Source organism: Schistocerca cancellata, chromosome 2 (assembly GCF_023864275.1).
Source record: "Schistocerca cancellata isolate TAMUIC-IGC-003103 chromosome 2, iqSchCanc2.1, whole genome shotgun sequence".
Lineage (NCBI taxonomy): Eukaryota > Metazoa > Arthropoda > Insecta > Orthoptera > Acrididae > Schistocerca > Schistocerca cancellata.
In genome coordinates, this window is record NC_064627.1 from 756,187,155 (window position 1) to 756,201,527 (window position 14,373).

Sequence of the window (14,373 nt, forward strand, 5' to 3'; positions counted from 1 at the left end):
TCCATATCACTTACGTCGATTTTCAGTAGGATTTTCGAACTTATACTGTGCTCGAACATTATGAATCACCTCAAAGAAAATGATTTATTAACAAATAGCCAACAGGGATTCAAAAAATATCGTTCTGGTGACACTCTACTAGCTCTTTATCCTCACGAAGTAAAGAGTGCTATCGACAGGAGGCGTCAAATTGATTCGATATTTTTAGATTTCCAGAAGGCTTTTGATTGAGTTCCTCACAAGCGACTTCTAATTAAATTGCGGCCTATGAAGTATCGTCACAGTTGTGCGACTGGATTCGTGATTTCCTGTCCTTAAGGTCACAGTTCGAAGTAACTGACGGAAAGTCATCGAGTAAAACAAGGGAGCTTTAAAGGCCCTTTGTCGTTCCTGATCTACATAAACGATTTAAGACACAGTTTGAGCAGCCCTCTCAGTTTTCTCGCAGCTGTTGATGTCATTTAACGTCTTTTAAAGTCATAAGATGGTCAAAGCCAATTGCATTGCGATTTAACCAAGATATCTGTATGATACAAGAAGTAGCAAGTGACTGCATTGCGATTTAACCAAGATATCTGTATGATACAAGAAGTAGCAAGTGACTGAAAGCGAAAGGTGTGGAGTTAATTTTGGCACCCGTTTACGCAAGAAAAAATTACCATCACATTAAAATTATAGAAATCAGAGCTCTCACGGAGGGATTTATTTGTTCGTTTTTCCCGCGTGATTTTCGAGAGTGGCGCGGTGGAGAAGTATTTTAAAAGTGGTTCGATGAATCCTCTGCTACGCACTTAACGGAGAATTACAAGATAATCATGTAGATATAGATCTTTTGAAAAGTTTCATGAAAATGTTAAGCTATGCATAAATAACGGCATTTGCTTTCTTCTTTTTACTGATCATAGTCCTGGTAAGTAAATGGTTCCCTAAATTTATTCCTCCTCGACTCCAGCGGGACATATACGTCCCACCTAAAATAATTATAAGACTGTAAAGAACACCTGACATTTAGAAACATGACCTGCCTCAGTATCCACTCCAAAACAAGAATACAAATGTTACAGTAATATGTGAAATTTTGGATAATTTGGTCACGAAGGGGTTAAGATACACACTAAACTAAATACGTCTCTCTGTGCACGGTTAAATGTCGGCATATAAATTCACTGGCACACCTAGAAAATAATCCTCATCATAGCTCAGATTAATGTAATGCATGTGAAACTCTAATGCTCCTGCCGATGGCAGATTGCCGCCGAATTACGAGTTGCTGCCAAATATTAGTAAAAAGTGGCTGCAGGGGCAAAAATTATTTGAAGCAATTCCACATAACACGGATGAATTTAAGTTTTGATTGTTGGGAAGTGTTTGGCAGCAGTGGTGAGAGCAGTGGTGGCAGGACGGGGAGCGTCGGCGGCTATCGATTGCGGAGGCGCGTCGCGACGTTTGGCAACAAGGCGTGTGGGGGTGGGTGGGGGAGGGGGAGGGCATGTGGGGGTGGCCGCCAGGGGACCGGCACAGGCCCAGGAGGCACCTGCCACTGCCACTGTGCCACTGCCACCGCTGCTGGCGAGGCACCTAATGAGTGGGGCGGTGGGCAGGTCAGGGACCACGCGGCAATGACCGCTGCGCATCCGTCCAACTGTCCGTTGCTGTTTCCCATAGCCCGAGCCACACGGAGCCAGATTTCGTCTAAGTGAGTGTTGACTAGCAGGCAGGAGAGGGACTGGCCCGCATCTCACACGGCAAGTTGTTTGGTGGCAAAATTCAAGTTTCAAGTGCAGATGTTTACTGTGATAATTGGGAGTCCTTTTGAAGCTTTTCTTTGTCTCTCTTATTTAAAGGCTGATATGTTTTAAAGAAAAGTTTTCTCGAGTCACGACAAGGAGAGGATTTGAATCCTAAAGTGTTTTTGCAATCATAATGCTGCGACGAGGGAGAGAAACCACCAATGAAGATGAACCTGATCTAAATTTTTAGATAAAAAATAAATGCTGATAAAATGCCTGATTCAGTAGGACAGTGTCTGTGTATTTCCATCTCTGCATAGATTGATACAACGCTCCTACAGACATGCATTATATCTGAAGGTACAGATACTGCTGACGTTGACAGCCGTATTAAATTACGAAATTCATTCACAAGTTACGAATACTATTGTACAATGGCTATACAATTTGCTAATAGCCCGTGCTAAGTTTGTACTGGATCAGGACTCGAACCCGGATTTCCAGTTTTACGTGAGAGGTCGCCTTCACTTCTTTGGCCATCCGAACGCGTCTCCGGGGCCGACCCAAACTTTCGTATGTCCCAGTGTCTACGTCCCATACTGCTCTCATACAAATCTTATGATTCTCACATAGGGAGACACATTGTTTTTCTCGTGATATTGCGTTGCTTTGGTATGAATGCAGCAAGGCAGCGTCTGTATTCTGCAATGTCTGTACACTTCGCTGTAATGTTCCTACGGGTCTCCATTAATGTCAGAAAGAACGTTCTGACGATCGTCAGGCGTACTAAATTATGAAACGCATTCGCAAACTGCGAATACGATTATAAAATGGCTATACGATTTTCTCTCCCTGTGTGGAAATCAAACGATTTGTATGCGAGCACTAGGGGATGTAGAAACTCGACATAAGGAAGTTTGGGTCGGTCCTGGAGCCGTGATCGGCTGTCCGAGGCGGTTAAGGCGACTGCTCGCTTAAAGCAGGACATCAGGGTTCGAGTCCAGTCAAGCAAAATTTTCATGTTACTAGTAAATCATACAGCTGTAGGAATCTTACTCGCAATTTACGAATGAATTTCACAAATACCTGATAATTATACATCAGCCATTACCGTCTGAATTGTCTTGGTGGCCAGAGACATAAAAGAAATGAAGCGATTAGAGGCGTCACTGTGCATTGGGGAAACGACCGGTTAACCTAACAAAATTCATACGTAAGAAATGTACGTCAAAACTGAAGAAAATGGTCGATAAATCGATCTCAGGATCGTTCGACTTAAGCGATGTTGAACAAATAAAGAAAGAACTCTTAATGAGACGGCTCGTTATTCGACCGAAGAATCCGCCGTCAATGACGTCTTTACGGCCTCTGGAAAAATGCAGTAGTACATACAAAATTTATCAACATGGGAATGAAACTGGTCAGGTATTACGAAATAAGTGAAATGGACTTAATATTACAGTACGTTCTGCTTAAGCCCAGCATCACCATAACGAAACTTAACGAGCTTACAGTACAAGAACCAGGTCGAGAAAAGGAGCAAAAGTACAGAAAGAAAAGAAATTAAGTACAGTTCTTCCTCACTTAAAACAAAAAGCTATTCAGAATTCTTTCTGCTTCTAGAAGCTTGGCCTGATAACAAAAGTTTTTGGCCATAAAACTTTGATTTGATTTCATGAATAATTTTATAGATAAAGTAGAGAAGAACTTACACAACACCACAATAATTACACAGCTACATAGGTACACAAGGTGATTCATCTGCCCTTATTTGCAGCTTTGAAGCAACCTGCCACGCCTTCAAATACCATCCGTAAGTTTCTCATATTCTCTCGCTCACTACACCTATATGTAGCTATTATGTAAGTAGTCTGTTTTTTTTTTTTTTTTTTTTTTTTTTTTTTTTTTTTTTTTTTTTTTTTTTTTTTTTGCAACGCCACGTAGCACTCTGTATGAAAATCACTGGCTGTGCTGTGTGCAGTCTGAGGCTAGTCGGCATTGTTGGAATTTTCTATTGTAGTGTTGGGCAGTTGGCTGTTAACAGCGCGTAGCGTTGCGCAGTTGGAGGTGAGCCGCCAGCAGTGGTGGATGTGGGGAGAGAGATGGCGGAGTTTTGAGAGCGGATGATCTGGAGGTGTGTCCATCAGAGACAGTAAATTTGTAAGACTGGATGTCATGAACTGATATATATATATATATATATATATATATATATATATATATATATATATATATATATTATGACTTTTGACCACTATTAAGGTAAATACATTGTTTGTTCTTTATCAAAATCTTTCATTTGCTAACTATGCCTATCAGTAGTTAGTCCCTTCAGTAGTTAGAATCTTTTCTTTAGCTGGTGTAGTGGCGCTCGCTGAATTGCAGTAGTTCGAGTAACGAAGATTTTTGTGAGGTAAGTGATTTGTGAAAGGTATAGGTTAATGTTAGTCAGGGCCACTCTTTTGTAGGGTTTATTGAAAGTCAGATTGCGTTGCGCTAAAAATATTGTGTGTCAGTTTGGTGTTGATCAGAATAGGTAAAGAGCGAAATGTCTGAGTACGTTCAGTTCTGCTCAGCTGTTTGAAAATCAAATAATGTAAGAGATTTATCAGCACAGTAATTCACTAATTTTTCTAAGGGGACGTTTCATATGGCGAACCTTAGCCGAGGATGCCTCACTGGAATCTTCTGATTTTTTTTTTTGTAGTTTGTGTAATTAGTGCAGCTATTGTTTATTGATAGCGCATAATTATAGAGAGAATTTCCTTTGTAGTTGTAGTTTTTCATTGTTGTACAGTAAAATAGTTGTGGCATGCATGTAGATCTGTACCAAGTATTTCGCAGCTGCGCTTGTAATTAACGAGATATTATTTTCAATGGTATTGTAAAGTGTTTTCTTATTTTGCTCTTCAAATTGTGCTTTTGTGTGTTATGGTGTGAAATGGCTCTGAGCACTACGGGACCCAACTGCTGAGGTCATTAGTCCCCTAGAACTTAGAACTAGTTAAACCTAACTAACCTAAGGACATCACAAACATCCATGCCCGAGGCAGGATTCGAACCTGCGACCGTAGTGGTCCTGCGGTTCCAGACTGCAGCGCCTTTAACCGCACGGCCACTTCGGCCGGCTTATGGTGTGAAATGTTGTGACAATAATGGCGTGTGGAAAACGTAATGCTAGGCTACAAAGTAAACTGAGAAATGACAGTGATAATGAAAGCAGTGTGTTAGTGCCACCGAGTAATGAATTAACTAATGTTCAAAGTAGTAATTTGGTAATTGTGCATTAAGAAATGGAGCGGGCTGCAAATAATGGTGTAGACAGTAAAACAATTAGTGAACAGGGTAGCATTATCGATCGAACTGTCGGCAACAGCTCGCCTCAGGATTTCGAAATGACAGGACACAACCTTGCAAATACTGTAGATTCAGGTTTTGCGTCCTCGCCGTTTTCTCAAATAAGTCAAGACACATTTTCTGCTTTTCAAAGTGCGAATATTGCCGGTTCAAATGCACTGCCGAAAAGCACTGTTTCAGACGCCAGTGCATTGTTATTACAGTTAATGCAACAAATGGGACAAAGGCTACAAAAGTTAGACACAACGCTTGAACAAAATCAGAAACAAATGGGACAAAATCTTCAAAAGTTAGACATGATGGAACAAAACCAGAGACAAACACAGTAAAAGCTTCAAAACTTAGACACAATGGAACAAAATCTTCGAAAGTTAGACACAATGGAACAAAATCTTCAAAAGTTAGACAGCACACTTGAACAAACACGTGAAGATTTAACTACAGAGTTACTTAAAATCGAATCGAAATGTCAAAAAGTCTGTAATGACGTAAAAACACAAATTTGTGAGCATTTTCAACCTGTTTTTTTCGCGTCATGAAAATGCATTACGGAATCACGAAGCACCCATAAAAGAACTGCAAACTATTGTTCATGAAAATCACGACACCTTGCAAGCTAAAACTGACTCAGTTGCATCTACCGATTCGGTTACGCAACTTGCAAAAACTCAGGAAAACTTAAAGGACACAGTATATAAGATTTCAACACAAATGGACAGTCTGAAACTTGGTTCAGAAAAACACACTGAGGAAATAAGTTCACTATCGGATCAAGTAGCCGAACTTTCGGATCAGTTCACTAACTTAACTACAAAGGTACATGATGATCTGAATGACACAAGAACTGTAGCCTTCACTGACACAGAAGAGTATGAACAAATTGGAAAATTCAAACAAAATCAAATCAATACACAGTGCAAAAGAGAAATCTGGGAAGTACAAGATCAGTTGGCACAAGTAATACATGAATTACATATCTCAGAGGACAGTCGCGCTCCAATACAGGAAGAGGGACGTAGAAATACGGAACAGCCACAAAATAATAACACAGGGCACTTCGGAAATTATGAAAGAAATTGGAAAGGCGCGTTGAATTTTGAGATGGAACCGCCGAAACGAAGTAACAATGACCGATATGCGACTCGCCAACACAATGATTTTGACTATAAGCTGTTCATTACTACACGTAAATTCAAAACATGTAAGTATTCTGGCAACGACATTCATCCACAAGCATGGGTTCATCAATTCTCTCATTGTTTTCCTGCCAACTGGTCATTGTAGCACAGATTAGAATTTATGTGTGGCTACTCAGAGAATGAACCAGCTGTAAGAATGCGATCAGTCATTCACGATTGTCACAGTGAAGGAGAATTTTGTCATGCCTCCCTCTCGGCATATTGGTCTCAAGCTACACAAGACCGAGTAAAACATAGCATCATAATGATGAAACATTTCGAACAATCTGAATTTTCCAGTCTTGTGAAATATTTTGAAGACATGTTGCACAAGAATCAGTACTTGTCAAACCCATACAGCCCCTCGGAACTCATCCGACGTACAATTTACGGCAGTACTTGACTCTGGCAGTCCCATTTCAGTAATTAGTGAAACAGCCTTTAGCAAATGCAATAAATCGAACGATTGCCCCACATTGTCGTTACGTAAGATTAAATTACAAGGTGCAATCGTTGGAAAAAGTGTAGATGTACGCCAACAAACCAACTTAGAATTCTTTTGTCAAAGCTACAGGTTCTCTACGAACTTTCTTATTGTTCCATTATTGTCGACGGAAATTATATTGGGAGTAGACTTTTTGAAAGAATACAAAGCAATCTTAAACTTTCACGATGCTGAAATAAGTTTAGAGAAAGAAGGTAAGTCAATAGCTTTGAAATTTTAAGATTGGCTCTCAAACCATGACGAGGAAATTAATTGGCTTTACCTTCTGTTAGACAACAGTTCGAAATTTTCCACGGAACTGGACACTAACAATCACTCTGCAAGTACTGACAGGGATGATATTGACGGCATATTTGACACTAATGAGTTAATTCAGAATAAAATTCAAACAATTGAGAACTGTAATGACACTGATAGGCAGGACCTTTTTGAGATTTTACAAGCACATTAAACAGTTTTTACTCACAAAACAGGAACAATCAAGGGATTTCAATACCAATTTCGTGTTCGTGAGCAAACTACATTTTATGTTAGACCAAACGTAATTCCAGCACATTATAGGGACCATGTTAGAACAGAAATACAATCTATGCTTGACTAGGGCATTATTGAGCCTGCATTAAGCTCTTACAACAATCCATTACATTTTGTTGAGAAGAAAAATGGATCGGTCAGGCTTGTCTTAGATTCGAGACACCCTGTCGATAAATGAAAGGATGCAATGGAGCGGCGCCTTTGATGCTCTGTTCGCATTGTTAAGCGGGTGATATTCGTTTATCTAACGTTGTTCTCTGAATTTTAATCATAACTCTAAAAGGACTGGTCGGTAAACTACTGCTACGCCAGGCAAGCCATCAGGCCCTAGATGTTTAGTGATGTCCGTTCTTAGCTGGGCCGTATCGTTAGTATGGAATTTTTTTAGTACGTACATTATGTGATCAAAAGTATCCGGACACCCCCAAAAACATACGTTTATCATATTGGGTGCATTGTACGGCCACCTACTGCCAGGTACTCCATATCAGCGACATCAGTGGTCATTTTAGACGTCGTGAGAAAGCAGAGTGGGGCGCTCGATGGAACTCACGGACTTAGAACGTGGTCAGGTGATTGGGTATCACTTGTGTCATACTTCTGTTCGCGAGATTTCCACACTCCTAAACATCCCTATGTACGACGTTTTCGATGTGATGGTGAAGTGTAAACGTGAAGGGACTCTTACAGCACAAAAGCGTACATGCCCACCTCGTCTGTTGACTGACAGAGACCGCCGACAACTGAAGAGGGTCGTAATGTAGAATAGGCAGACAACTATCCAGACCATCACACAGGAATTCCAAAATGCATCAGGATCCACTATAAGTACTACGACAGTTAGGCGGCAGGTGAGAAAACTTGGATTTCATGGTCGAGAGGCTGCTCATAAGACACACATCACGCCGGTAAATGACAAACGACGCTTCACTTGGTGTAAGGAGCGTAAACATTGGAAAAACGTTGTGTGGGGAGACGAATCACGGTACACAATGTGGCAATCCGATGGCAGGGTGTTAGTATGACCAATGCCCGGTGAACGACATCTGCCATCGTGTGTAGTGCCAACAGTAAAATTCGGAGGCGGTGGTGTTATGGTGTGGTCATGTTTTTTATGGAGGGGACTTGCACCCCTCTTTGTTTACCGTGGTACTATCGCAGCACAGGCCTACATTGATGTTTTAAGCATCTTCTTGCTTCCCACTGATGAATAGCAATTCGGGGATGACGATTGAATCTTTCAACACGATCGAGCACCTGTTCATAATGCACGGCCTGTGGTGGAGTGGCTGCACGACAATAACATCCCTATAATGGACTGGCCTGCACAGATTTCTGACATGAATCCTACAGAGCACCTTTGGGATGTTTTGGGACGCCGACCTCGTGTCAGGCCTCGCCGATCGACATCGACACCTCTCCGCAGTGCAGCACTCAGTCAAGAATGTGTTGCCATTCCCCAAGAAACCTTCCAGCACCTGTATGCCTGCGAGAGCGGAAGCTGTGGGCCAACACCATATTGAATTCTAGAATTTCTGATGGATGGCGCCACGAACTTGTAAGCCATTTTCAGTCACGTGTCCAGATAGCTTTGATCACGTAGGGTAATAGCATCTCCTAAAGTATTTACTGTGTCTACTAAAACATACTGTGCACGTAAATATTATTTCTGCGGTGGGAAATGAGGAAATCAGGTCTCCTAGTTGCATTCTTTTTAACAAAACAAAAAAAAAAGTGAGAATAAAATGTGAATGCCCATACAATGCAGACGTGGTAGGTGGTCGCCAGTATAAACAAACCAGAACTTAGACTGCTCGAGGGGGACGAGAGATGCGGGAGAATATCACGCCTGCTTCTCCCAGGGCTGGCTTTGTAGTGCCGTGTTCTGTGCTTCTGTCATAGCAAAACTGACTCGTTGCCGTTGAGATCATCACATACACTCCTGGAAATGGAAAAAAGAACACATTGACACCGGTGTGTCAGACCCACCATACTTGCTCCGGACACTGCGAGAGGGCTGTACAAGCAATGATCACACGCACGGCACAGCGGACACACCAGGAACCGCGGTGTTGGCCGTCGAATGGCGCTAGCTGCGCAGCATTTGTGCACCGCCGCCGTCAGTGTCGGCCAGTTTGCCGTGGCATACGGAGCTCCATCGCAGTCTTTAACACTGGTAGCATGCCGCGACAGCGTGGACGTGAACCGTATGTGCAGCTGACGGACTTTGAGCGAGGGCGTATAGTGGGCATGCGGGAGGCCGGGTGGACGTACCGCCGAATTGCTCAACACGTGGGGCGTGAGGTCTCCACAGTACATCGATGTTGTCGCCAGTGGTCGGCGGAAGGTGCACGTGCCCGTCGACCTGGGACCGGATCGCAGCGACGCACGGATGCACGCCAAAACCGTAGGATCCTACGCAGTGCCGTAGGGGACCGCACCTCCACTTCCCAGCAAATTAGGGACACTGTTGCTCCTAGGGTATCGGCGAGGACCATTCGCAACCGTCTCCATGAAGCTGGGCTACGGTCCCGCACACCGTTAGGCCGTCTTCCGCTCACGCCCCAACATCGTGCAGCCCACCTCCAGTGGTGTCGCGACAGGCGTGAATGAAGGGACGAATGGAGACGTGTCGTCTTCAGCGATGAGAGTCGCTTCTGCCTTGGTGCCAATGATGGTCGTATGCGTGTTTGGCGCCGTGCAGGTGAGCGCCACAATCAGGACTGCATACGACCGAGGCACACAGGGCCAACACCCGGCATCATGGTGTGGGGAGCGATCTCCTACACTGGCCGTACACCACTGGTGATCGTCGAGGGGACACTGAATAGTGCACGGTACATCCAAACCGTCATCGAACCCATCGTTCTACCATTCCTAGACCGGCAAGGGAACTTGCTGTTCCAACAGGACAATGCACGTCCGCATGTATCCCGTGCCACCCAACGTGCTCTAGAAGGTGTAAGTCAACTACCCTGGCCAGCAAGATCTCCGGATCTGTCCCCCATTGAGCATGTTTGGGACTGGATGAAGCGTCGTCTCACGCGGTCTGCACGTCCAGCACGAACGCTGGTCCAACTGAGGCGCCAGGTGGAAATGGCATGGCAAGCCGTTCCACAGGACTACATCCAGCATCTCTACGATCGTCTCCATGGGAGAATAGCAGCCTGCATTGCTGCGAAAGGTGGATATACACTGTACTAGTGCCGACATTGTGCATGCTCTGTTGCCTGTGTCTATGTGCCTGTGGTTCTGTCAGTGTGATCATGTGATGTATCTGACCCCAGGAATGTGTCAACAAAGTTTCCCCTTCCTGGGACAATGAATTCACGGTGTTCTTATTTCAATTTCCAGGAGTGTAGTTCCGGACTTGTACTCGAACACTTCGATGGACCACATTTTGTGTCTTCACTATAATAAAAAAGAAGACAACATGCAATAAGCAATCCAAAGCAAAGCCGTGTGCACAAAGGATTCGGCATGGGTTACTGTGCAATTGCTTGCTGAGACTGGGAGTTATGTAAAAAAGGGAGTTCAGCCCAGACATCTACCGTTTGCTTGCGCAATAATTGTTCAAAACACGGTCGTCCTTGAATAGCCACGTTCAAGTGTCCACGTAATGTTAGCTGATGTCGACATAGTATCAGTCACAAATTAGAATATGTGGCCGAGCGGTTCTAGGCGCATCAGTCTGGTACCGCGCGACCGCTACGGTCGCAGGTTCGAATCCTGCCTCTGGCATGGATGTGTGTGATGTCCTTAGGTTAGTTAGGTTTAAACAGTTCTACGTTCTAGGGGACTGATGACCTCAGATATTAAGTTCCGTAGTGCTCAGACCCAAATTAGTATACTTTACGGAGCTGCGCCGTAGTTTCTAGAAATTGCTGCTCTTGGAGATGTGGGCCAAGAAGCAATGACGGAGAAAGGGTTTCGTGAAGGAAGGTGCTGCCTCGGGGACGCACCGCCTCGCCCCAGCTGGCCGCATTACTCGACAGCGCCCAGGGAAATCACGTCACCACAATCCAGAGAGCTCCCGTATCTTTTAACACGTACTACGCAAAGAGTGCGTAACAGCGCGGCAAAATGCCACCTCGCTTTGCTCCGGTAGAGTGCAAAGCGCACAACCTGAAAGCGCAAAGAAACCCGAGGTAAGTCCGTTTAGTATCTCAACATTATTTGGTCATTTGACGAAAAGACTCTTCTGAAAAAAATCTTGTCACGACATCTGCTTGGTCGGCTGTCAAAAGATATGTAAGATGGAGTATATTCTATTTCTTCGTTCACACCCCAGTCCTCCTTTCTATGTAGTTGTGACGATACCTTCAGCTGTGTTTATATGACTAACTTTATTTTTATTCGATTGCGCTGTTGCATTATGCCATCTTTAGGCCCCTTTATACTGCCACGTGACAATGTGGATGTGCTGTGAACACCATTATATGAGAGCATGCTGCAAAAATTTCCTCTTAATTTTTTATGTGAAAACTGTTAAAGCTTTTTCAATAAAACAAATGTTATTCACATTTTACATCTTTATCCTTCAATGAGTTTTGCTATTTGGGGAGCAAAATAACTGATGATGGTCGAAGTAGAGAGGGTATAAAATGTAGAATGGCAATGGCAAGGAAAGCGTTTCTGGAAAAGAGAAAGTTGTTAACATCGAGTATAGATTTGTCAGGAAGTCGTTTCTGAAAGTATTTGTATGGAGTGTAGCCATGTATGGAAGTGAAACGTGGACGATAAATAATTTAGACAAGAAGAGAAAAGAAGCTTTCGAAATGTGGTGCTACAGAAGAATGCTGAAGATCAGGGTAGATCACATAATTAATGAGGAGGTATTGAATAGAATTGGAGAGAAGAGAAATTTGTGGCACAACGTGACTAGAAGAAGGGATCGGTTGGTAGGGCGTATTCTGAGGCATCAAGGGATCACCAGTTTAGTATTGGAAGACAGCGTGGAGGGTAAAAATCGTAGAGGGAGACCAACAGATGAATACACTAAACAGATTGAGAAGGATGTAGGTTGCAGAAGGTACTGAGAGATGAAGAAGCTTGCGCAGGATAGAATACCATGGAGACCTGCATCAAACCAGTCTCAGGACTGAAGACAACAACATCAACAAAATCCTTCATGTCTACATATTTGCAGCTGGCTGCCGCTAGATGGCTCAGAATTGTATCGTGTAACATGGCGGTGTTTCTGAAAGCACTAATTCGAAAAGTGCAAGCAGGTTATTCGGGTCACTTGCTTTCCCTCCAAATTCCCTCCAAACTTTTGCCAGCATACACTACTGTATTATTATTTATCAGTCCTCTAACTAGTTTCAAGCGACCAGCCACAATTAACTTTACTGTGCTAGTTTCTCCACGTCACGGTAATGCTTACAAGCTTGTACGTGGCACACGGAATAACACGTAATGAACGAACACTAATACATGAAGAATTTACTGAAGTTTTTCGCTGCGCTGTGTAAAGTAACTGCTTCCCAAATGAACCTTGAATAGCTCCGGAACACTTGGTACCCCTCTTCTTAAGAGCTACAATGTATTCCTTAACACCCGTTGTGACACAGAATGCGACGGCAGAAATTTGAGAGAGAATTTCAGACGTGACTACAAGGTGAACTAGTGTGAGGTACACTATTTACCAAACGTATAACAGAATAAAGAAATGAGAACATATTTTTAAATAAAATTTAGTGGTACGAAAACATGGCTTTCCATGGCAACGTTCTTGGATAACTGTTTCGCGGTGTTCCTGTTGCTTCAGATTCGTTTGCACACTCGAGCGTGGGTATACAAACAAATACGATGCGGCAAGGAAACGGAGGAGCAGTTATCCAAGGTTGTTATGGTCTTTACATAACGATAATAGCTAATTAACGAGATATTTGACATACAGCAAAGCGAGAAACACCTAACTCACGGAGTTATAAAAGCGAAGGTAGCCACATAAAAATTCACAGCGATAAAACAGTTATAAGGGTGGGTCGCACCGTATCTATCAGTTGTGGTTGGCAATCCCGACCAAATGCGCGTTGCATGCCGAGCATGCGTGCATCGCTGAATAGGAGCGAATGAGGCAATTAGTGTGCTCTGGAGCGGTGGTCTGTGCGCGCAGATGCGAACTGCGCCGGTGGAAGCTTTCACCCGGACTGGTTCCACCATGGAGACTCACCAGGCACTGACATGGAAAAGTAATGATCGTCATTTGGATGCAGCCGAGTGGCACAGTATTTTCACCTACATCTGTTAGGTCTACAACTGTGCTTCAGCTGTTTTTTCTCGAATTTCGAGGATTTATTCTGAAAAACAAAAAGCATTTGATTCAAAGTGTTTGCCATCGCTGGCCATTACCTTCTCCCATCTTTCGGAAACTACTTTCTCCCATGTTTCGGAAAGTATACGAATCTCACAGCGGAAGAACTCGACGTCTTTTGAAGAGACCTATCACACGATCCAATTTTTACACTTATCTATATGAAAGGCCGTGTGCCATTGAACGAAAAAAGTGGTAGTCAGAGAGGAAAATCTTTGAAGAATACGGTGTGTGGGGTAGGACTTCCCACTTCTGCGTTTCTAAACGTTTTGACGGGTTTTGCGACATAGGATCGATCACTGTCGTGCTGCAAAACCACCCTTTCATGTCTGTGGCAGTATTGTGGCCATTTGTCTTTCAGTGCTGGGATCACACGCATCAGCTGCTATCGATAATGATCTCCCGCTATTGTTTCCGTCGGTTCGAAAATCTTCTCTTCCATCCATGGCGGTCTTCGACGTTAAAATCACCACTCAAGCGCTGAAACTACTCTCTGCATGTTTCTTCGCTAATTGGTGCACCACCATAAGTGTTACCAGCATTTTATGTACTTCAGCCACAGATTTTGTTATGTTAAATCAGAAAATTAAAAGTTACCGCAAATGACGAGAATTGGGCTCGTAAGCTGTCACAATCAATCGAGAATAAGTTTATATTTTAGTGGCATCAGCTTTATAAATGTCTAAGCTTACTATACGACACTTACGACCTGCCATCTTTACCACCACTCGTCGTATTGACATCTATTGC